The sequence below is a fragment of the Pinus tabuliformis genome, chromosome 2_1 (assembly GCF_031772625.1).
Source record: "Pinus tabuliformis cultivar Carrire ecotype Pingquan chromosome 2_1, CPIR1, whole genome shotgun sequence".
Lineage (NCBI taxonomy): Eukaryota > Viridiplantae > Streptophyta > Pinopsida > Pinales > Pinaceae > Pinus > Pinus tabuliformis.
In genome coordinates this window covers 313,305,286-313,332,048 of record NC_142299.1, presented here as the reverse complement: position 1 = coordinate 313,332,048, position 26,763 = coordinate 313,305,286, and the positions used below count along the sequence as shown (strand labels likewise).

At 38.6% G+C, this 26,763-nt stretch overlaps 1 protein-coding gene across 5 annotated transcripts in view; it reads right to left on the bottom strand.

Annotated features, from left to right (window-relative positions):
• Positions 1 to 26,763, bottom strand: part of LOC149200111 (putative prolyl 4-hydroxylase 3) — a 79,948-nt gene that overhangs the window by 40,371 nt on the left and 12,814 nt on the right. The gene's annotated exons all lie outside the window — the stretch shown is intronic.

Genomic DNA, 26,763 nt, shown 5'->3' with positions numbered 1-26,763 from the left:
TTCAAAGTGCATATGCAGTGAACTATTTCTTGAATTTAGTTTTGGCAGTTTTCCTCGTAATTTCTGATTCAAATCCTACCAAAAGCAAGTGAAGTAAAACAGCATGCCCTAGATGCAACGTAATATGCACTAGAGTGGAAGGAAACACAAGATAAAGATTACACTCTGCTTTAGCAGATGGTTAATCTATCAAGTCACTTTTACACCTTTGAATTTTAGCTCTGATTTAACTTGGGTAGAAAAGCAAGACCAATTTGAAATTAGATAAGCATAATGGATACTGTTATGAATAAAAATACATATAAAATAATACAAATAATGTAAAACAATAATAGTAATAAATAATGATTAATTAGTAACTAGTTAATGAAAAGGTGTGACCACAAGGACATAACCATTGGTGAAGAGGTACCTGCCTAGGATATATAAGCAGGCCCTCACCCTCATTGTAATCATCTCACATCAATTCTTATACAATATTTAATATACATTACTTGTCCTACAATGGATGTTTACGTTTTCGAAAAATTTTGAAGCTTATTCCGATGTGTATATGAATTTTGTTCGTTACATTGGTATCAGATCATTTCTCAAGTATGTGAAATTTGTTCATTACATTGGTATCAAAGCCCACATAAGATGAGTTCCATACAACAATCATTATTTTGGACTAAATGTCCATTTTGTCTAAACGAAATTGGATATACATATATTCAAAAAAAGTGCAATTTATGTTGTGCAGCGTGTGGAAGATTATTTAGCACCGAAGAACATGAGGGTAATACATGGACACAAATAAAAAGATTAGAGGAAGAATTCGCAAAGCTTGAACAACAAAAAAATGCTTTGGAAAAGAAATATAAAGATCTCGAAGACATATTTTACAATAAGTCAAAAGAGAAGGACGAGGTAATTTTGCACCTAAAGGACTATAATCAAAAATTACTTGAACAGATCAAAAAGTCCAAGGTTAAGAAGCAAAAATTAAAGAAAGAAAATGAAAGTTCTAAGAAGAAATTCAACGAGAAATTATCGAAGAAGGAAGAAGAAAATTTTCACTTAAAAACCCTTAATCAAAGGTTATTTGAACAAATCAAAAGTACAAAAGATAAAGAGAATTATACTAAGGACAAAGTCAACGATTCAGAAAATGACGAACTTTCATGTCTAAGGAATCATAACCAAGCCCTACTTACGCAAATAAAGAAGCTTAAAAGTGACAAAAAGTCACTAAATGACAAGTTAAAACAACTTACTCAAGAAGAAGTATTGAAGTCTCCAGTCGTTTCAGTCCAAGTTGAAGATAAAGGAATAAATACCAATCCATTCAATATCACAAATCAAGAAGAAGAGAAACCTATAGAAGTTAAAGCCTAAGTTGCACGAAACGCCGAAACATTTCGGAGTTTCCCAAACGAGTACGTTTAGAAACGTCACCAACCAAAAATGGAAATGTCGGCCGAAATGTTGGCTGAAACGCCATATATGTTTTATATATATATATATATATATATATATATATATATATATATATATATAAGTGAATAATGCATTATCTTGCAAGAAAAAAGGGAATAAGACCCATAGATGACAATTTAGAAGGAAAACCAAGTCTATATTAACTCTCATAGACAATTACATAATGGTCGAGTTTCGGTCAGGTTTCGGTCGAGTTTCGGAGTTTTGGGTACGGGTACGTCCCGAAACGTAAGGTTGCTAGAAGTTTCGTGCAACATAGGTTAAAACCAATCCAGATAATTCAGTTCAAACAATGGAAATTCCAAGTGATGGTTTTGTAGCCAACTCAACAACAGCAATACCCGAGTAAATGAGGAAATTACCACACATGATAAGGGGAAATCCAACCAATAGAACTCCTTATCGACATCCCAAACATAAGAGTAGACAACTAAGTCAGTGTATATATTTGAAGCATTTAGAACGGAAACAACAGATTTGTGTTCCAAAGAATACAGAGGTTTGCAAAATCTAGTCCTATGATAACAATTTATTTCAAGATTCCAGTGATCGGAAAATTCCACAAAAGGTTAATCTAGGATGGTTGTTGGGTCCCTGACTCCCTATAATACTAGTGATTCCCCCATTACTATTGTAGTTATACCCCTTATTAACATTGTTGTGCCCCTATTGTCCCCATATTGTTATTACTGTGCCCCATAGAATCCCTCTATTGTTATTTTTGTGTCTTTATATTATTATTGTTAGGTCGGCTTGGTTATATTGTGACCCCTTAGACTCCTATATATAGAAAGGAAGTTTTGTCATTTGAATCATCGAAGAATTGTTCATTTGTGTAATGTAAAGGAGGTTGCCCCCTCAAAGAGGCTGAATTCTAAGGAGTTGATCTATCTTTTCTATCTTTTAGTGAGCTGGTTTCATAACATTTGGTATCAGAACTTTGGATTCTAGGGTTTCGCTGCTCCAAACAGGTCATCGTGGCATTTGCGCTATAACTTTTTTCTGTGACGTTTTAGACGCTAAAAAAAAAACCCATTTGGGCCGAAATCATTCTAAACCTCGGGTCCAAAATTTAGAGCTTTTCGCGCTATATTTGCAGAGATGTGATCTGAGGAAGTTGGCTTTTTTGCAGACTCTTGAATTACATTCCAAATAGGTGACCTGGGGAAAATCGTCATAACTTTTGTTTTGAGCATCAGATTGAAATTTCGTAAGAAGTTACAAAAGAGGACGAACTGTAGTTTCCTGTGTATATTTTTTAGACCCAAAGGTCAAAACAGCGACACGTGACACTTTATACAATTTCGCTCTTCTGAAAAGGTATATAATCAAGTCATCTTGGGAGATTGTGCATAACTCTTTCTTAGAGAATCTAAATTCGATCAAACTGGTGGCATTGGAAAGAGGACGCAGAGGGCTACTGCAGGTCGCAATTTCAGAACTAGATGATCCGAAATTACAGAAATACATCAGATTCAATATCGAGCTCCTACAAAGTGAAAAAAAGGGTCATAGGGGTCATTATGAATTTTTGGTCATGCCTTTTGGCCTTACCAATGCACCTTCTACATTTCAAGGTTTGATGAATTCCATTTTCAAACCCTTCCTTAGAAAATTTGTGTTAGTATTTTTTGATGATATACTAATCTACAGCAAGTCTTGGAAGGATCATGTTGAACATGTTGACAGGGTGCTACAACTATTGGAGGAGAAACAATTATATGCAAAAAGCTCCAAATGTTTCTTTGGAGTACAAGTTATGGAATATCTGGGTCATATTGTATCTCATGAAGGTGTTAAGGTAGACCCTAGCAAAATTAAAGCCATTAAGGAATGGAAAATGCCCACATCCATAAAGCATCTGCTAGGATTTCTCGGGTTGACAAGGTATTATCGCAAGTTTGTTAAGAATTATGGGAGAATAGCAACACCTCTAACAACATTATTGAAGAAAGATGCATTTTCATGGACTCCAGAAGCAACAAAGGCCTTCGAACATCTTAAAGAGGCAATGTGCCAAGCACCGATCTTAGCTACACCAGACTTCACAAAAACCTTTATTATGGAATGTGATGCTTCAGGAAATGGAATTGGTGTTGTTTTAATGCAAGATGAAAGACCCATTGCTTCTTAAAGTTGTCCAATCAAGGGAAAGTATTTACACAAAGCTATTTATGAGAAGGAAACGTTGGCAATACTACATGCACTTAAGAAATGGCAACCCTACCTAATGGGAAGACACTTCAAGGTAAAAATGTATCATGGTAGCCTTAAATACTTTTTAGAACAAAGATTATCCTCTGAAGAACAACAAAAATGGGAGACAAAGATGTCGGATTATGACTTTGAAATCATCTACAAAAAAGGGAAGCAAAATGTTGTGGTAGATGCACTCTCAAGAAAGGATGAGGATGTGGAAGCATTGTTGTGCGCCATTTCTATTATCCAACCAGATTGGATAAATGAAGCAAGGGAGGAATGGAAGAATGACGAAGAAGTGTGGGCACTTATTCGAATGTTACAACAAGATTCCAGTACATCTGATACATTTAGCTGGAAAAATGATTCGTTATGGTACAAAAATCGCTTATACCTCTGTAAGAATTCCCAACTCAAACAAAAGATTCTTATGGAATTGCACACTTCTCCCTTAGGAGAGCACTCAGGATTTTTAAAAACTTACCACAGAGTTAAGAAGGAATTTTTTTGGGATGGCCTTAAATCAGATATTCAAAAGTTTGTGGCAGAATGTTTGGTTTTCCAACAAAATAAAGTTGAAACAATTAAGACCCCAGGTCTATTACAACCTTTATCCATTCCAAGCCAACGTTGAGAAGAGGTTTCAATGGATTTTATCACAAGTTTACCCAAGTCTGAAGGAAAGAGTGTCATCATGGTGGTAGTTGACAGACTTACCAAGTATGCACACTTTTGTGCATTATCACATCCATTTAAAGCCAGTACAGTTTCTACTGCATTTATGGAAACAATTCAAAAGCTACATGGAAACCCAAAGATTATTGTAGGTGACAGAAATCCCATCTTCACTGGAAACTTTTGGATAGAATTATTTTCTTGTCTTGGTACTCAGTTAGCCCATAGCTCATCTTATCATCCTCAATCTGATGGGCAAACTGAGATAGTAAACAAATGTTTGGAAGGATATCTTCGTTGCTTTGTATCTGATAAATAGACACAATGGGTCAAATGGTTGCCTCTGGCTAAATGGTGGTATAACACTTCCTTCCATACTGCAGCAAAAATGATCCCATTTATGGCACTTTATGGATATCAACCACCATCCATCACATCATATTTAAGAAAAAATTCTAAGGTTCAAGCAGTGCAACATCACATCGAGCAACAACAAGTTCTCCAACTCTTAAAGGATAACCTCGTGTTGGCGCAGAATAGAATGAAACAACAGGCAGATCAACATCGCAGCGAAAGAAGTTTTGATGTAGGTGACTGGGTATTCCTACGGCTACAACCATATAAACAAATGTCCCTCAAGCAAGCTAAAAAGGATAATAAATTATCACCAAAGTATTATGGTTCGTACAAGGTGTTGCAAAAGATTCGTACTATGGCATACAAATTGGAGCTTCCTGCAACTTCTCGAGTACACCCAGTTTTCCATGTTTCATGTTTAAAGAAGGTTATAGGCAACAAGCTCCCAGTTCAAACAATATTGCCAGAACTTGACAAGGAAGGAAAGATTATATTGGAACCGAAAGCAGCCATAGAAACAAGAACTCGACAGCTACGAAATCGATCAATTTCGGAGTATCTCATCAAGTGGAAGAACTTATCCGCTGACAATTCCACATGGGAGGATGAGAATTTTATACAGAAGCATCCAGAACTACTCAAGCATTGAGGACAACACTTTTTTGAAGGAGAGGGGCATGTTGGGTCCCTATAATACTAGTGATTCCCCCATTACTATTGTAGTTGTATCCCTTATTAATATTTTTGTGCCCCTATTGTCCCCATATTGTTATTACTGTGCCCCATAGAATCCCTCTATTGTTATTTTTGTGCCTTTATATTATTATTGTTAGGTCGGCTTGGTTATATTGTGACCCCTTAGACTCCTATATATAGAAAGGAGGTTTTGTCATTTGAATCATCGAAGAATTGTTCATTTGTGTAATGTAAAGGAGGTTGCCCCCTCGAAGAGGCTGAATTCTAAGGCATTGATCTATCTTTTCTATCTTTTGTGAGCTGGTTTCATAACAATGGTCTAATCCATTCCCAGTCTGACAATTTTTTTAGCACTCAAAGCATCATATCGTCTTGTATCAACAAAGATGAAAGTTCAAAGATGAGAAGATATTCAAAACGAGAAAAGAGATCAAGCCCTTTCATCAGTAAGCTTTAAGGACAAAACTTTTTGAAGAGGAAGGCAATGTTATGAATAAAAATATATATAAAATAATACAAATAATGTAAAACAATAATAGTAATATATAATGATTAATTAATAACTAGTTAATGAAAACGTGTGTCCCTAAAGACATAACTATTGGTGAAAAGGTACCTGCCTAGGGTATATAAGCAGGTCCTCACCCTCAGTATAATCATCTCACATCAACTCTTATACAATATTTAATATACATTACTTGTCCTACAATGGATGTTTACGTCTTCAAAGTATTTTGAAGCTTACTCCGCTGCATATACGAATTTTGTTCATTACAGATACTTATAGTGAATCCTATTCAAAATCTACTTTATACAATTTGAAGAAGTGGAACTCAAGTAAGATTGAAGCAAGCCCCAACTGTTAGCTCAATTGGTTGAACCATCCACCCAAGTCATGCTTTCGATAGGAAGGTCACAGATTTGAACTCATTTGAGTCCTTGAGGATAACCAACCGCAATTGTGGCTGGCAATTGAACAAACCTCCATCTAGTATTCCAAGGAAGTGAGGAGGATCCTAAAACATTTTCCTTGGAAAAAAAAAGGCGAGATTAAAGCTCCAACCATACTTATTTCAATTTAAATACCTACCAACTTTATTTTGATGGCCTACAAATATCACTCTAGGGTATAAGGATTCAAAAAGCATATTACTCCAAGTCTAAGAAAACTTGCCTGCAAGTATTCATCTATTCCTTATCATGAACCAAGTAGGTTTATGCTTCAATTTGAAATAGTTGGTCTCTTAGAATGGCCACTTTGGTATATGAACTCGTGGTCTAATGACAAACTGAAGAATTTGTTGGCTATAGCAACACTACTATGGCATCCAATCACTAAGTTGGCAATCATTTGGATCTTGTACCTGGGGGGTGACAGTGATTATCTATGCTAAGCTACCATTGGATTTTTGTGTGTTTGGGGGTGGTAGTGATTATCTAAGCTAAAACTATCATTGGATTCTCATGCCTCAAAGTGGTGATGATTATTTAGGTTCAGACAGCTTAAGCTACCATTGGATTCTCATGCCTCATGTGGAAGTGATAATTTAAGCTAAGATACCATTGTATTCTCATGCCTTGGGGTGGTGGTGGTCAGCAATCAAAATTGAACCCTTCCTAGCCCTTCTAAGGAGTTCAAACTTGTCCTAGAAGGGTAATTTGAGAAAATACTGTTAAAAAAATTGTAAATTGTTGAAATTACATGTCATTTATGAAGGACAAAAAATATCATAAAATGTCAAAAGAACGGTCAAATTTTTAATAACCCATCAATTTCCTCACTTGAAAGGGTTTATAGAAGGAGATTTAACAGATTCTCTTCTCGTAGACTCCTTGCAAATCTTGGATAGAAATCAATCTCTGATCTCCACCTTTTTGAAGCTAATAATAGTCAAGTGGAAGAAATGGATGATTTATTTGCTTCATGTGATTTTTCTAACATTAATGGGTATCCTCATCAAATTCCTGACAAAGCTATACAGAAATTGCTCCCCTTTCAGGGTAATAATGCAATAAGTGTGAAAATACACATAAGCAACTTCAATCTTTGCATAAGTAAATGGTGCAACAACACAAATCAAGAGGATGTAAAGAAGAAGTTATTTGTATTGTCTTTGGAGGAGGATGCTTTGGATTGGTTTACAGAAGTTAATGCTAAATCCTTTGCAAATTTAAAGCAAATCATTGATGCTTTCAACAATAAGTGGGGAGATAAAAAGGAAAATCGTCACCTATTAGCTATTGTGAGCGGAATTAGAAAGAATGAAAATGAGACCATAGAGGAATTTACAAAAAGGTTCAATGATATAGTGAAGTCTTCCCCAAGACATTAACCTCCAAAGAAGTATATTCTCATATATTATATTGATGCATTCAATACAGATACCTCATATTAGTTGAGGGGAAAGGAACCTGCAACTTTGAGGAACACCTAAAGTTTGGCTGAGAAGATAAAGAAATATAGGCAAGCTTTAGGCAAGTCGGATCTTCCTAGTTTTACAAGAGGAAATACTTCAAAGAGTAAATCTAAAGTTAAGGAAGTAGCAAGTGACCCCATCCAAGAGCTACCTCAGTAAATAAAGACTATAGAGATAACCATGCGAACCAAACGAATGCTATACAAAATAGATTGGCTGCTATGGAAAGGTCACAAGCAAGTTGATTTCCACAGAGGCCTAATGATAGATAGCAAAAGAAAGGGAATATTCCAGATCAAAGGCCACTTAATCCTCTTGAATCTACAAATATGGGGGACCACCAAACCCACCCTTATTGTAGGCCTTGCAAAGATTTTCATGAAGAATATACTTGTCCCTTATATTGTCGGATTGTTGAAGGGGATATGGCTGGGACAAGTGAACAAATTAATATGGTGGGCCAAAGTTACACTATTTCCACGGAAAATTGGATTGAAACCATTGAAAGGAGCCAGAGTGTTAGTAATGTGTCCATTGTTTGAATGTTAATAACATGATTGATGCCAATGATATGTCACCAAGATATTTGGAGAAAACCTGTTACCTACCCAAAGGGTGACCCCATAGGAGAATTTTTTCTCTTATAGCCAACAGTCCCCGACAATCACTAGTAGTCGATGATGATGTGCCACTTATATCTCTGCCACCTACATTAGTCATATGTTTCCTCGCCCATTTGACAAGAGCACATGTTGGAAGGTGGGCTTCTGATCAAAAGATACTTTATTCATTTTGTAATCGGGTGCTTATGCTTGTTTTTATTTGGGAATTTGACATGGATTATGGGGTAACTTGGAAGAAAGAAAGGTTTTGGCCGAGATCTTGTTCCCTCACCTTAAATGGGGGGTTAATTTTCAATCCTACTTGGAAGCCATGATTGAGATAGCATAGTCCCATCTCTTTGTATTCCATACTTACCATTTTCCATCTTACATTACAAGCCCCTATTCCACCTCCATTCTTTGGGTTCAACTGACCACTAGTTCATTGAGATTTGGCACCCACACATTCTCATGCTTAGATAGGACCTGGAAATGTACTCTGGGAGGTTGATGTAGCTAAAATAAATAGAAAGAGCATATGATAGCCACATAAGAAAAGTAAAGAATAATAAAATGCAAAGGATGGTCAAGACATTCAAATTATCATGTGGTCAAAAGCCAAACATGAGCTCTACCTCACTCATATGGTCATCACCCGATTCCTAGGTCAATGTTTCCCTATCTCATAGAAGACAAGGAACCATTGCATTTCCCAACCTCTGATGGGCGACGAACTACCCCATATGTAAGGGGGTTGTTGACCACCAAGTGTCATCTACCCCATGAGCAGAATACATAGTCAGAGCAGTTAAAAAAAAATCAGATTTCATCATCTTCATTCAGCTTCTGGACTTCAAATGTAATCCAAATTCTGCAGCCCTCTGGGTCAATGTTTCCCTATCTCATAGAAGACAAGGAACCGTTGCATTTCCCAACCCCTGATGGGCGACGAACTACCCCATACTTAAGGGGGTTGTTGACCACCAAGTGTCATCTACCCCATGAGCAGAACACATGGTTAAACCAGTTAAAAAAAATCAGATTTCATCATCTTCATTTAGCTTCTGGACTTCAAATGTAATCCAAATTCTGCAACCCTGTGGGCCATTATGTAAAAATGATTCTAATATGTTTATGAAGCCATGTAACACACTTAGGTAAGCTTAAGAATTTTTTCTAGAGAGTTTCACTCTAGGGAGTTTTTTTTTCCCTCGGCTAATTATTTGTGTTTTTCAACTGCAAATAATTGGTTGAGTTTTTTTCCCAAACATACCCCAAAGCTAGAGTGGGGCTTGATGGTAGATTCTTAAGTGAGTCCTAGTGTATACATTCGATGTAAACTACCATAATATATCATGCCTAAAGTTTTGAAAATTTTGGTTGTGTCTAGGGGTCAGTTTTTAATTGTCAAATTTCCCCTTCTAAACGGGATTTTTATGTAATATTTGATGTAAAGATGTAAAAAAGTGTTGTCTATAGAAGTTATAGGTGGTATGAGTAATCATAATTAGACCTCATCGCCTAAAATTTCTATTTAGACACACTTTGAGGGTGGAAAAATATGTTTATACCCCTCTAGAGTCTTATTTTCTATTTTCTGGCAAAAAATGGCAAAATAATTAGCCAAAAAATGGTCAAAAAATTAAAATGAGAGAAAAATAAAATTCTCTCCAAGTGAAAAATATTAAAAAAGGAATGTGCCCTTTCCAAGTAATGAATCTCCACAAATCAGGGAAGGAAAAGTCCTAGAAAAATTCATTGGGCCAAAAAAAAGGAATTAATTCCCAGAAAAATTCATTGGGCCAGAAAAAAGGAATTAATTCCCAGAAAAATTGGTTTTTTAAGGAAAATCGAATTTGTGGACCAAGGTGGTTAAATTGAATGAGGGATTTTCGAGAAAAGGAATTAGAAAAATTATTTTTTGGTCCATTCCAACTCATCATCAAGGAGATCGAATTTTTTCTCAAGGCAATCAAGGGTCGAGATTAATTTGACATGGATCAACCTTTCAACTAGCCGTTTTCCCCGGGATCAAGTCAACTTTGTGCACCTAGCCATTTTTCACTTGGAGAGGGATCTAGATCTCTCATTTTTCTATAAATTGAGCTCAAGGCTCCTCATTGTAACACATTGTAATCAAGCTCTTGACTAGAGAAGCTCTGCTAGAATCTGTAATTTTTCCTGGAATAATAAAGCAAAAGTCTTTGGGGTTCATTCATGGTGGTGTTTCTCTTCTTTCCTCTATGGTAATGTATTCTGAATAATGTTTTTAATACTCTACTGGATCTAAATTGATATATTGTTATTTCACTAGCCAGTTGTGGACTAACTATTTGCACAGGTATCTTGCATTAGTTTTTGGGTTAGAGAATCAATTTTGAATTTAATAGGTCTAGCAGGTATCTCTAGATCTGTTCTTTCAATTTTGTTATTTGACCCTTGTGATTTAACAATTGTATTTTAAGTGTGTAGAGATCAATCACTTTCAGATCTTGGGCGTGAGGGGAAGTCTTTGGTTGGACCAGCCAACTCCCAAGACAAAGATTGAAGAGCCTACTTTGTCTCTCCCCAAAGATTTATCTAACGAGTGTTGTAGGAACTTCTTAGTCATTGCTTGGGAAAAAAACTTATTAATCTTCATCTATTTTTCTCATCTAAAGTGCTTAATTGAATAGATCTGCTAATATAGAGTTATTATTTGCTAATCATGGAACCGAGTTGTACTCATATTCCATCGATTTAGCCTTTGTAGATTTGTAAATAATTTTGTAAATATTTTACTTGTATAACGCTTGTATATACTTTGTCTTGAGCATATAGTTTATTTGCAGATCTGAAGAGGAGGTGTAAGGGTTTGGTATAGACTTATTTTTGTAGGTGGATCTATCAAGGAGAAATCAATTTCTAAGAGTCTAAGCCCTCATCTAGCCTAGCGGAGGGTTTATTTTGAAAAGATCATGTTTTTAGGGGTTGTCTATCAATTTTTAGCATCTCCTCGAGGTTGCAAGGGTTTGGAGGCCCTTTTTGCCTCCAGATCGTAATTTCCTCAAGGCTTTTCAAATTATAGATTTTCTGCGAACTGTTTTCAGAGGGTTTTGATTGGGGTTTTGGTTTTCTGTAGCTCAAATAATTTTTTTTGTGAAGGCCACTAGGGGTAGGCGTTAATTTTGTTTTGGGCCACAAGGGTAGGCATTAATGTTTTGCTAGGTTGCAAATACTTAAGCATTTAATTCCTTGGTTTTTGTTTCATATCCATTAACCCTTGTTTTGTAGTGATAGTGTGATTTTTTGGCAGGGATTTCATCAAAAAATTTGGCAAAGAAATTCATTCATGAAGGCTTGGAATTATTTTTCAAATTTTTGGAGAAGCTGCATAATTGTTTTAGGTCTCTACCCTCAAGGTCGAGAGCTCCTAAAGGAATCTCTTTTCACCTATTGTGAATGGCAATTTAGAGGAGGGTTTTCAAAAAAAAAATTGAAGAGTTTAGGATCCTGAGCCTTAATGAATTCACTTTAAAATAAAATAAAATAAAAATTAATTCCAAATTTTTTGATTAAATTTTTGGACTAGGCCAAGAGCCCTTGGAGGCTTCTTTATGCTTGGGTCGTTAACATTTGGGGGATACATTAATCCTTGTTGAAGGTCGAGAACCTTGGAGATCTGAAGTATTTGTTTTGGAGGCTTTTGAAATCAAATTATAAGTGGGTTAGCCTTGTACCTTGAGGAGAAATTGGATATTGTAAAGCTCTTTTCATCATTGTAATTCTCCTTAAGTTGAAGTGTTAAAAATATGAAATTGTGGTCAAACTCTACTTGGACTACTCATTTGATGGAGATGATGATGGCATTGAATTCCTCTTTTCGAGAGGACCAAAATCGACCTAAATATCACCTCGTTCGAACAAGCAGAAGTTGGGTTTTGATTTTGTGCACCCACTCATGGATATTGGATCAGGTCGGCTTCACTCTCATGCACACTTGGACAGGTCAGCCTCAACATCAAATGGACATTGTTGGACAACCCCTAAAAGCCTATAAATACAAGTGACCTAGAAGCTCATTGGATATCACAACATCAAGCAGCTTCTTCTCTTCTATCTAATTCAATTGGACACATTGACGAAGGAAAAGGTCGTACAGAGGTCCAAAGTCTTAGATCCGAAGCTCACGCAAAATTAGGGTTTATGTTACGGACATTGGCACAGAACTAGGAAATTTTGGCCCTAGACGCACGCATGCTATGGTTAAGACAACATCTAGGAAGCTACAAATGCACGCACGCTAACCTGAAGGGAGCGTCCAGGGATTTGACTATAGTTGACCATCATCCGAAGTTTTCTGAAGCTGTCTGAATCAAGTTGTCTTTGATATATTCTGCCACTGCAAACCGGTTTCTGAAGTTGTTGAGTTGTATTACTGATCACATTGTATTGGGCTCATTATACTCTCTACTAAACATTTTGTGACAATCTAATAAAAGAAGAATTTCAAAGGGTTTTCCCCCTAATGGGTTTTTTTCCCTAGTGTCTCTTGTTGATGTGCTGATTGTCTTCTTTGTCATTGCATATATTGTTCTATCTTCAATTATTGTTGATGAATGGAAAGACTAATTGTAATTGGAAATATTGCTAATTGAAGTTTGGAATTCGGCTAAAGTAATTGACATAGCATAGAACAATCTGAAAATTTAACATGGTATCAAAGCTAAGGTGAAGGACAAGCCCAAAAGGAGACAAGCCTTGAAGCACTCATCTTTGGAAAGTTGAAAGAACTGATCTAGTCAAAGTCAAGATGACTTCCTACTTCAAGAGTGATGAGAAGTTGGGTGACTCATCTAATTTTGTTGCATGGAAAGTTAGGTTGGAGATCATAGTTGATAACAATGATGTTTTGGACTACATTCAAGGAAAGGTACCTGAGCCTCCGGAGAATGCATCCGCTGCTGCCAAGAACAAGCACAAGAAAGGTGAGTTGAAAAAAAACAAATTATAGTTGATGGATTACAAGATAATCTACTTGCATATGTTGGAAACTTGAGAAGGTCTAAAGACATGTATGATAAGGTAGTCGGCATGTATGAGGTCAACAATTTGAATGAAATCCTCACCTTGAAAGATCAACTCAAAGACACCAAGATGAACAAAGGAGAGTCCATACAATCCTACATAATGAGGATCTCTCGTATTAGAGATCAATTGCAAAGAGTTGGAGAAGTTGTGCCTGACAGGGAACTGGTGGTCATGACTCTAAGAGGTCTCCCTCCTATTTGGGAAACATTCATCACTACTATAAGCAACACAAATGTCCTCCCTTCATTTGATGAAATTGTTGGAAAGCTCACTCAAGAAGAGTCAAGGATGATAGCAAGAGGAAGGATTCAAAAGCACGAAGAAGGAGAACCCGTTGCATACATCACTCATGACAAGAAGAAGAAAGGGAAAGGAGGTCCATCAAGAAAGCCTCCTCCTCGAAATTCTAGTGGAAGAAAGGAATATGTGAACATTGAATGCTACAATTGTCATAAGAAAGGGCACTATGCTCGAGATTGCCCCGAGAAGAACAATGGACCACATTATAATACTAGAAGCAACAACAACAGGTTCAATGATCAAAGAAGGAGAGATGACCGAAGGAATGACCACAATGGAAGAAATGATAGAAGAAGAAAAGATGCTCCAAGTGACCATGAAGAAGATCGTCATCCACAAAAGAAGTCAAAATTCCCCAGGTATGAAAGTAATGTTGCAAATCAATCTGAATATATTCTTATTTCCGCTCTTACTAGTTCATCTCCTCCGGATTCGTGGGATAGTTGGTTGGTTGATAGTGGGGCCACTCATCACTTCTCTGGTTACAAGGAAGTTCTCTCTAATTTGGTAGAGAGGGAGTCAAATTTGAAAATCATTCTTGGAGACAACTCCACTCATCCCGTTAAAGGTTTTGGATCTGTCAAATTTCATTTGAATTTTGGGGAATCTATTGTACTACATGATGTAATGTATGTGCCTGGGTTAAAGAAGAATTTGGTATCAATATCTGCTTTGGAAGACAAAGGGATGAGGGTTGCTTTCATCAAAGGAAAGGTTCTTACTTGGCCTGTTGGATCACTTATGAGAGATGCATTCACTTTGGGAACAAGATATGAAGGACTCTACAGGGTCACTGGAAGACCACTATTAGCATTGGTTCATAATACAAATCATCTAAGCGAATTATGGCACCAAAGGTTGGCTCATCTTCATTATGATGCTCTTCCGAAATTGGAGAACTTGGTCTCAGGGATTCCAAAGGTTCAAGCTCAACATGATGGAGTATGTCCGAGATGTGCTAGTGGAAAAATGACAAGGGGACCATTCCCCTCTAGTGAAAACAAGACCACTGACATCCTCCATCTCATTCATTCCAACATATGTGGACCGATGCCCGTGCACTCTATTAGTGGATATCTCTACTACATCACATTCATTGATGACTTTTCAAGGAAGACATGGATATACTATTTGAAGCATAAGGATGAAGCCTTCGAAACATTTAAGGAGTTCAAAGCATTGGTTGAAAATCAAACAGGGAAGAAGATCAAAATATTCAAGTCCGATAATGGTGGAGAATACATGTCAAATGAATTCATTGACTTTTGCAAAAAGGAAGGTGTCAAGAAGGAAACAATTGTGCCATATACTCCCAAACAAAATGGTCTAGCTGAAAGGAAGAACAAGTCTATAGTAGAAGCCACTCAAGTGATGCTCCATGATCAAAAGTTGCCTAAATTTCTTTGGGCCGAAGCTTCACATGTTGTCGTATATGTTCAAAATAGGGTGCCTCATCAAGCTTTGGAAAACAAAACTCCCAAAGAAGTATTTACAGATGTGAAGCTCGACATTAGTCATCTTTACATATTTGGATGTCCCGTATATTTCCATGTGCCGAAGGACAAAAGGAACAAATTGGAAGCTACAGGAAGAAAAGGTACATTTGTTGGGTATTGTGAAAATTCTAAAGAATTTAGAATATATATTCCTAGTCAAAGAAAGATCAAAATTAGTCGGGATGTTACATTCGATGAAGATGTTGATCTTGGAAAAGCAAGAGACCTTCCTCTGCCTCCTCCTCCTAAGAAGAATGGTGATATGGATATCTTGGATGGTCCGTCTGTGCCCGAATCTGAGACTGATATTGTTGATGATCCCATGGAACCCATGGATCCCTTAGATTCTCCTCCTAGTAATCCTCTTACTAGGAAGAGACCACTTTGGCTCCGTGACACTCTTCAGGATGCTGATAGTCATGTGCTTGTCCGAAGATCGTTTAGAGAAAGGAAGAAGCCATGCAGGTACCAGGGATATGTTGCAGCCATGAGCACTATGATTCAAGCCGAACCTTCCACATTCGAAGAAGCTGTAAAAGAACAAGTTTGGAAAGATGCTATGGCCAAGGAATATGAATCTATTATGAAGAATGATGTATGGGATGTTGTGCCGAGACCAAAGGGGAAATCCGTGGTAACTTCGAAGTGGATATTCAATATCAAGCATGGAATTGATGGAAGCATTGAAAAATACAAGGCGAGGTTTGTGGCTCGAGGATTCTCCCAAAAAGAGGGAGAAGATTATGATGATATATTTGCACCTGTGGCTCGATATACAACCATTCGTTCGATAGTTTCCCTTGCCGCAAGTCAAGGATGGACCCTTCATTAGATGGACGTAAAGACCGCATTCCTCCATGGCATGCTACAAGAAGAAGTATACGTTGAGCAACCATAGGGATTTGAAGTAGAAGATTGAAAGACACACGTTTGTAGATTGAAGAAGGCATTGTATGGTTTGAAGCAAGCCCCAAGAGCATGGTACGCCCGCATAGACAATTATTTGGTGAAGTTGGGATTCACAAGAAGCAATGTCGATCCCAACCTCTACTTCAAGGTAGTCCAAGGTATGCCATTGATTTTGGTTTTATATGTTGACGATCTATTCTTGACAGGTAGTGAGCCTCTGATGATCGAGTGTAAGAGGGAGCTATCCTCTGAATTCGAGATGAAGGACCTTGGACTCATGCACTATTTTCTAGGCCTTGAGGTGTGGCAAAGGCCCGGTGAGATTTTCCTTTCACAAGGAAAATATGTTGTGAATCTGTTGGAAAGATTTGGAATGATAGAATGCAAGTCCCTACCCACACCGATGGAAATGAACTTCAAGAAGTTATGTGGAGAAGCTACAAGACCTGATTTGGCGAATCCATCCAAGTATAGACAGTTGATTGGGGCTCTGATGTTCCTTGTGAACACCCATCCAGACATATGCTATGCAGTGAACACATTAAGTCAATTCATGACCAAGCCTCTCCATGCACATTGGACCGTTACCAAACATATTTTGAGATATTTGCAAGGAACGATTACACTTGGTCTGAGATACTCTGTCAGAGATGTTCGACTTCATGGATACACCGATGTTGACTAGGCGAGAAATGTTATCGACAGGAAAAGTACGTCAGGATTTTGTTTTAGTCTTGGATCTGCCATGATATCTTGGATGAGCAGGAAGAAGTTCATAGCATTGAGTACCGCCGAGGCAGAGTATATTGCCGCTAGCATGGCTAGTTGCGAAGCATTTTGGTTGAGGAAGCTCTTTGGAGAGCTATTTGAGCAGGTCCTAGACACTATAGTGATATATTGCGACAACAAGAGTGGGATCCATCTAGCAAAGAATCCTGTGTTCCATGACAAGTCCAAGCACATAGAGATCTGATACCACTTCATTCGTGATATGGTATAGAGAGGAGTCATTCAACTCCATCACATATCAATAGATGAGCAAATTGCAGATATTCTCACCAAGGCTTTGCCGAAAGGGAAGTTCTTGGTCTTCAAAGAGCAGCTTGGATTGATGGATGTGACCCCTCCTAATAAGGGGCACCATTGATCGAGGACATTGAGCCATACTCTTCCCCCTTGTCTGAGCTCCCAAGGTGAGGAATTGAGATAGAGGGCTCCTGGGGTTGAGGGAACTCTGGACAATAGGGTATCACCCCTATCTGTTACCCATAGGGTTGGAGTAGTAGCTCACCCTATCTTGGTCTTTGCAGAGTATACCCCAGTTGGCATCATACCCACAAGTTGGGCTTGTTGGGATTATCCCTCCCTGTCTAGCCAATGGGTGAGGAGGCTTGGGGGCATGAGATCCTTACCTTTGGTAAGTCGGGTATCTCGCCCAAGCTAGGATTATGATGCAAGTGTTCTACCACATGACTCTTAAGGGTCATTGTTGGGAAGATCGATAGGCAATAGGATGGGTTGAGTAGTAGCTCCCCTACATCACCTATTGCTCGATATGGGTTGAGTTGTAGCTCCCCCATGATATTCCGGGTAGTAGCCTGATGACATATTTCTGGGTAGTAGCCCGCTAGTAGATATTCTGGGTTGTATTCGTTGATAGATATTCCGGGTTGTGGCCCGTTGATAGATATTCTGGGTTGTATCCCGTTGATAGATGTTGGTAGCTTTTGCTCCCCATAATTCTTCTTCTTTAGATTCGAGAATGTTTCAATAGATAGAGTTGAGCATATTTGTACACATGATGACAGGATGACACATTGATCGATGGACATGTTTTACAGGTGGAATTCTCCCTAATTGAGAGGGAGTGTTAAAAATATGCAACTGCGGTCAAATTCCACTTTGGACTACTCATTTGATGGAGATGATGATGGCATTGAATTCCTCTTTTTGAGAGGACCAAAATTGACCTAAATATCACCTTGTTCGGACAAGCAAAAGTTGGTTTTTGATTTTGTGCACCCACTCATGGATATTGGATCAGGTCGGCTTCACTCTCATGCACACTTGGACAGGTCAGCCTCAACATCAAATGGACATTGTTGGACAACCCCTAGAAGCCTATAAATACAAGTGACCTAGAAGCTCATTTGGATATCACAACATCAAGCATCTTCTTCTCTTCTATCTGATTTGGTTCAGCACATTGGCGAAGGAAAAGGTCGTACGGATCTAAAGCTCACACAAAATTAGGGTTTATGTTCCGGACGTTGGCACAGAACTAGGAAATTTCGTCCCTGGACGCACGCATGCTATGGTCAAGACAACATCTAGGAAGCTACAGAACACACACGCTAACCTGAAGGGAGCATCCATGGGTTTGACTACAGTTGACCATCATCCGAAGTTTTCTGAAGTTGTCTAAAGTCTGAATCAAGTTGTCTCTGATATATTTTGCCACTGTAAACTGGTTTCTGAAGTTTTTGGGTTGTATTACTAATCATATTGTATTGGGCTCATTGTACTCTCTGCTAAACAATTTATGACAATCTAATAAAAGAAGAATTTCAAAGGGTTTTCCCCCTAGTGGGGTTTTTTCCCTGATCTTTGACCAAATCTGGTGTCTCTTGTTGATGTGTTGATTGCCTTCTCTGTCATTACATATATTGTTCTATATTTAATTACTATTGATGAATGGAAAGACTAATTGTAATTGGACATATTGCTAATTGAAGTTTGGAATTGGGCTAAAGTAATTGATACAACATAGAACAATCTAAAAATTTAACATGAAGAGCCTTTTTCTCTATCCAAATGGCCTCTTCCATTGTAACATAATAATAAAATTGATCTTGTTTAATAGGGAACTTGGGATTTTCCCATGGTATCCCTCCTTATTTAAGTCAGAGGATTTCTACTTTCTTGGTTTAGTTTTCCTTCTTTAACCTTTAGATCTAACTCCTAATTGTTTCCTTGCATCTCATTGGATTAGTTTAGCTGCATGTTCATTGTATCATTGATCTAATTTCTTGAATTGCATATTGGCTACTTGATCTAGTGCACTTGGAATATCTCTTGTCTTTGTTTCACTTGCAATTGTAGATCTAAAGTAGTTTCTTATCTTCTTGTTAGCAATCTCATTTGCCATCTCTTAATTGTGATTTCATCATAATTCTCACTTGGTTTCCTTGTCTAACATAAGTGAAGAACATCTTAAAAGCATTTTAAGCAAAGGGCATTTTGAGTTATTGCTTTAACATCTAATCCTAATTGTCATTTCTTGTTTCATTTAGTAATTGTTATATGCTTCATTGGTCATTTGTGTAAGCTAATCTTGTTCTAAGTGCTTATCATTGCCTTGTGGATTAGTATCTCTTTTTTGAAGCATTTGATTCAATTGTATCTCATTGGAACATTGCATTTCATATTATACTTAAATTTTCATCTCTAAAATCTACCTCCAAGCTTAAGCTTGGTTGAATAGAAATTTTAGGACAACCTTCTCCACCATTCAATTTAAGAAGCTTGACCCTTAAGCAATGATTAAAACAGGTGATCTTGCAGTTCTCTAGTGGCCAAATCCCTTGCAGGAATGGAAGCACTTAGGTTGCTAAAAACCCTGGGTAAGTATCGTTAATGAGGCCATTGCGTCCTTCCTTAGCACTTCTTCCAACAACCTTGCTCTAAGACAAGTTTTGAAAATTGAGGAGAAAGAATTCACCCATACGTTAGGAAAATAACTTAAAATCAACCAAGATCCTTGCATTATACATAAATAGGTTTTGCATTCATCCATCTAGCATTGTCTTTTAATTGGTTATTGTAATTGGAATTGTGGGCTAATTCATTTATTTGCAAGATTTACTTTACACTCTTGTACTCGTCTATTATTTATATAATTGTTGAGCATTTTCCATTGGTAGTACAAGCTTTCTTTTCTTGCAAGTTATATCTCAAGTCTTGTTGCTCATATTTTCAGTTATTTGTAATCTCTTGGTTTCTTGTACTAACACTTGTCTTGCAACAATTGCTTATCGTTGTGACTTGAAGTATCATTCCATTTTGCAAGTGTTATTTCTTTATTGAGCATTGTTTTAAGGCACTGGTTTATCATTATTATCTTGTCATTGTCATATCGATCTTATTGGAATCCATCTCGTTAATATTTACATTGCTCACTCAAATAATCATACTCATTAAATAATCCTTAAATTCAAGTTACATAGAAGCAATTGTCTTGCCCTTAGTCTCCTAGAACATGGTGTTTTCAACAAATTTTTCCTTTATAATCATCTTAAGGGACTACCCCCCATAGCTTCTCTAGGAGAGAACTTAAACGGAGTGAGTAGGGAATAGGTGACAACCCCTACTCTGAGCGTTGCGCCATAAACATTATACCTTGTGGGGTTGGAAACTTTTTCCACACTTAGGTGTACATCTTAGGCGACAACATTTACTAGCGCCATTACTAGGGATAAGTTTCTTGTTCTCGGCGTTTGACTAACTTTCGGTTCTTGGTATATTAGATTTTTAGATATAGGTTCCAGTTCAAGTGGCGGCCCCACTTGGTTCATCTTTTACAAGAATCTCTACTAGAAGGAACCCAAGCCTTCTAGTCAATCCTACTTCTGAACCTAAAAGGGTTTTCAAATTACAATTAAACAAGCTTACTTCTCGTAGATTTCTTGCTTATCTTATACAGGAAGCTCTCCCTGACATCCATTTTCTTTTTCCTAATCCAGTTCAACAAGACATCATGGATGACCTGTTTTCTCCCTGTAACTTTGTTAACATTCAAGGTTATCCGCATGATCTTCCAGATAAAGGCATTGACAAGTTGCCTTCTTTCCAAGGCAACAATGTGATTAGTGCCAACTCTTTTAGCTCTTTCATCGGTAAATTTTGTAGCAATGCTAACTATAATCATGAAGATGTAAAGATGAGGCTCTTAAAGAAGTTGATAATGATCCTATTAAATAATTGACGCAAATAATTAATAATATGGAGCTCAATCAAGCAAAGTTGATATCAAATCATGCCAAAGAAATCAGTGCCATGCAAGCTAGGTTGGTTCAAATGGAAAGATTGCAAGCACAAAATCTCTAACCTAGGAATAATCGAGGTAATAATACTTGGCAGAAGAGGGGCCCATTGAATGAGTAGAGACCGCCAAATCCACTTGAGTCTACCCATCTTGTGGAGGAAGCTCCACCTTATTGTAGAGATTGTGATGCCCTTCATGATGAGGCTACTTGACCCATTGTGAAGAGAATCATTGATAGTGGAATGGTGGGGACAAGTGATCAGATAAATGTTGTCGATGATGAGCATCACTTGTCCATGGAGGATTGGATTGAGGTTATGGAGAAGAGTCATGACGTGAAAAATATTCAATATTCTTATAGTATTAATACTTTTAATGATGAGAAGGATATGATTTATGAGTTGTTTAGTGAGAAGCCTTCTCCGAAACAAGTCTTGGAGCTTGAAAAAGATAAAGGATTAACTTATTAATGGAGAAATAAGGAACAAAATGAAAATAGATTACCCCTAAAGTTAACCCTAGTTTGAATTCTAACTCTGGATTGAATATTGATTTGGGAGGTTGGATTAATAATGCGAAAATCTTGGTTCCTGTCACCAAGATATTAAAGATTCCCTCTCAAAAGGCTAAGTTATTGAAGGCTATGGATGCCCCTCGTGTTGATATTTCTTGTGAAATGGCTCATGAAATTGGTTATCAGGATGCACCGGTATATTTGGATCCAAATAATAAAGATCATCAGCCATTTTATATTACTTTGCTTGTTAATCGATTTTGATTATATAATTGCATGTGGATTCTAGTGCATCGATCGGTGTCATGACCAAGAGGGTCATGGAACAACGTAACTTAAGGATTTCTAGACCTTATCACAACATTTGTGCCATGGATTCTAAGAGAATGATGTACATGGTTTAATTAAGGATTTACAAGTTAATTTGTCTATTTATCCTGATATAATGATTACCATGGACATTGTTGTGATTGATGTACTTGATGCTTAGGGTATGTTGCTATCAATGAAGTGGGCTTCGGATCTAGGAGGGAGTATTCAAATGAATTGGTCTTACGCTACTATTCCCCCACCTAGAGGTAGTGGTTTTGTGAGGCTTGATAAGGAGATTGGAAGAAGATTTCATGTTGAAGACCCCAAGGGACCCCATAATGAGATTATAATTGAAAAGCCTAGTCTTGGGAATTATTCTATCTTGCCTAATTCGATAGTTCCCTTAGACGTAGAGACTCCACATAAATCAGAATGAATAAGATGAAGTACCTGATTGGTTTTGGTTTTGCTTGAAGGGAATGGTCCCTTTACATGCTTTCCACTTGCACACCCTTGGCAGACCCCATCATGATCCACTCTAATCTTTGACATTCTAGAAACCATCTTTCTCACATGAGGCAATGCTTTATAGTGCAGATGAGCGAACCTTCAGTGCCAAAGTTCACATTGATGATTGTTGTCATGAATCAGTGCATGGATTGGTCTTCCATTGACTTTATAAAGACCTTCAAATCTTGATCCCAGAGTGAAGGCATCTCTCATGCTAGATCTCATTGGCCAAGTGAGAACTTTTCCATTTATGAAAGCAACTTTCATTCCTTTATCTTCTAAGGCAGATATAGATACAAGATTCTTTTTCAAACCAAGTACATACAAAACTTCTTGAAGAGATATAGTTTTACCTTGATCCAGATGAAAAGAAACAGAACCAGATCCCTTTATAGGATATGTAGAGTTATCTCCAAGTATAATTTTCAAATCTGTCTCCCTCTCAACCAGATTTGAGAGAACTTCTTTATAACCAGTAAAGTGCCTTGAAGCACCACTATCAACCAACCAGCTATCACAAGAATATGCAGGAGAGTAACTAGAAAGAGTAGAAACAAGAAAGTACTTTGATTGTGTCTTGGCTGAATTATTATCACACATTGGGTTCCTTAAGTCTTGGAAGAACGATAGTTTTCTTTACGGCCAACAAGTGCTTCTCTCCTTCTTCTATAATCAGATTTGAAGTTGTTTCTACGATTGTTGTAGTTGTATCTTGGTGCTGTTTCGTTTTTTTGACAGTCATGGGAATAGTGGCCATGCTTATGGCAGTGGTAGTATTGAAGTTTTGATAAGTCCTTGCTCCATTTATAGGAATTGTTGGATTTGGGAGCAAGCTTTCTTGAAAAGTGATGAGCTCTTATTCCTTTCTGCTTCTTGTCTTGGACAGCAAAGGCAATAGGTTCTTCCTCTTCATGCTTGGGAATTCTTCCTCTAGAAATCATTTTGGTCTCTTCTTGACAGCACTTTCCCAGGAGCTCATCAAATGTAGGAAACTTATCATTGTTGTTGATGGTAGTAATTAAAAGTTTCCCAAGTTGGAGAAAGACCTCCAAGCATAATCAGCACCAGCTCTTTATCAGATACAATTTCACCAATTGTTCACAATTGATCGTTGATTTTAAATATCCTCATTGTTGGAATTTCTAATTTTAACTCGTTAGAAATTCTTCCTGTATTATCTGGTTTATTTCTTCCTACTTGTTTAATTACTTAACAAGTTATTTACCATGTAAATACTGAAAATAAACACAAATACAGTATCAACATCTACGGATCATCAACTGAAAGAAAACAAGCACACAAGTGACACCGTTATTTTTGGACCAATGTCGCCAAAAAAACCAAATGCGGGAAAACCGATGCAGTTATTCAGAGGGTTTTATTATTATGCAGTTTTAGAATACAACTACGGTGCAAGAAATGGCTCACCCAACAGAGAATGCCCTCGGCAGTAGTACCTTTCCTCGGAGACAGATATTCCGGCTGATTAATCACCGGATGAACGATCCCACAGCAACAATTGCAACTTCCACCGCTCTGTGTCACTCTGATAGGGACTGCGTCACCCTATCCGGCTCACCAACACCCAGTCTGCCCCACAAAAATCCCCCCAGCACTGCCTCTTGGCCCTGTGTCAACTCTAATAGCCTCTGCACAGCTATTGAAGCCTTTGCATCAGCCCTCAGACCCTCTGCGTTACCCACGCTGGCCTTTCTTGGCTCTGCGCAGCTCCCAGCTGCCTCTGCGTCAACCTCTCTGGGCTCTGCGCTGTCTCTCTGATACCAACTCTGCCTCTCTGCTATGTATTCACTACCCCTCGTTGTTGATCACTGATTCGATTTCTCTTAGCAAACCCCGCTCTAGAAAATCGAATGACTGATCACTCTGGTGTGTTCTCCAACTGACCCTCAAGCCTCCTCTTATACTTTTCTCGTTGGTCCATCAACAGCCGAGATTAAATCTCTAATCAACGACTAAGATAAGATTTGGCTTGATCCATGACTTTTGGAACCTTCTAACCCATTTCTATATTAATACCCATTAATATTTTATTTTTCCTAAGTTTAGATTTAGGAACTCCATTAAAATTATTAATTATTTTAATATATCCCAAACTGGTTAGAATCTGCGCAAACATTTCTGGGTCTTGGATATCTCATGTGCTTTAGCCTCTCCACCAATTTTCATGGCTAGAACACATCCGATGCTATCCCAAACCAACACTCCCTCTTAGCAAGGATTGTGCTCTAGTAATACTCCACACTGAGCATCATCTAATTATCCAGCATCAGTCCCTATGCCAATGCTAGGCCTCCGCACCAAACATCCTCTGCACTGCTGCATCCTGTACTGCTACCCATGGCCCTGCCACTGCCACTGTTGCATTTGTACAGCAGCTCCCTCTGCATCCGTGCTGCTACTAGTGCATCCTCCCAGCACTACATCCCCTCTCATCATGCTACTTCATGCTGCCCATAGCACTGCCACTGCTAACTGTAACTCAGTTACTGAGAAGTAAGTAACTGATCCACCCAACTCTGACATCCCTGTCAGGCTAGAGACACTCCCGATGCTGAAGCTCCCTCTGCCGCTAACAAGTGCTCCCTCTACTGACCTCTGCGTTGCTGCAACAACTCCTTGCATCTCGCACCATTGCACACCTCTTTGTGCCATCTTGCACTGGTGCAACACTCTCGTGCCTCTCACACTGTTTCAGCCTGCTAGCCTCGCGTTGTCCCGGGATTCCTGCACCGTAGCACTCTTTATCACTCCATCTGCATCCTTCTCTACCAACATCCACTAGTCCTGCTACTCTTCTTCGGGGCTCCCGTAGCAAGGTATAATCCAAGAGGTTGGGTACCTCAAGGATCCTGCCCCTCATCGCCTGTAGTCTATTTGACTACAGCTCGATGTCTCCCCACTTCTTCTCAAGTGGCACATGAGCACTCATGGCACAATCATCCTCCTCCTCAACTTCTTTCTCCGCCTTTGCAGGCACTACCTTCGAGTCCAAAGCCTCTCCCTTGCTCTTCTTCCTAGGACATTGGTTCGCAAAATGACCCAGTTCACCACAATGGAAGCACTTGACCTTGGAGAGGTCCTTCTTCTTCCTCTTCTCCTGCTTCCCTGCAGATGCTAGAGTCGCATCCTCTTCTTCCTCCTTCTTGATTATGACCCCTATGTTGCTACTCCCCGCCTTGGTCAACCATCTGATCTCTTCTTGACGAAGAGCCATCCAAAGTTCCTCCCAATCTAGAAGACTCGTCCTGCCCAGTATGCTCTGGACAAATACCTCCCAATCCTCAGAAACTGCGTTCAGTGTGGTCCTCACCATCAATTCCTCATCCGAAGTGGCCCCTATGGAAGTTAGCTGGTCACAAATCTCCTTCAAGCGACTGAGGACGACATCTATATGCTCTCCCTTCTGCATCTGGTATGGCCGCAGCTGATTTTCAAGTAACATCTTCTTCTGCACGGAAATATGCTGGTACAATTTCTTCAGGGCTACCCACATCTCATTTGCTATGTCCTTCTCAGTAATATGTCGCACCACATGATCCTTGACCCCATCAAGGATGATGCACTTCGTGCTGGCCATTGCCTCCTCATACTTCTCATTTTCAGCTGGGTTAACTGAGATCGCCATCACTTTCAAGGCAAAATCCTTGATGCAATATCTGTCTAGAATGGACAAGATCCTGGCCTTCCAGACCACAAAGTTGGACGCTCCGTCCAGCGTATCCTGATCTCTTAGCCCATTCACAGCTATCTCACCACTCTACTTTCGACTCCTCCGAGTCTCTCTACTTCCCTCCTGGAAGTCCTTTGTTCGACTCCTACTGAGTCTCTCAACTTCCCGTCTGGAAGTTCTCAGTTCGACTCCCTCTGAGTCTCGATTTCCCTTCTGGAAATCCCTCTGCCAATGTCAAGTTGCTCCACTCCGATCGTCTGTGCAACTGCACCACGGATCTGAATTCCTTGGCTAGAAATCTGCCTCAACAGCAACTCCCTCCACCTTGGTCTTACCCTATTAGGTATTGTTCTAACCACAGTACCCCACCAACTTCTCTCCGAAAATTACCCACAGCCTCCTATACCTCAACAACTAAAGGATTGAGCCACTTGGCTCTGCGCAATCCCGGCACCGGCAAATCAGCTCCCCTAGCAAACTGCGTCAACCCTC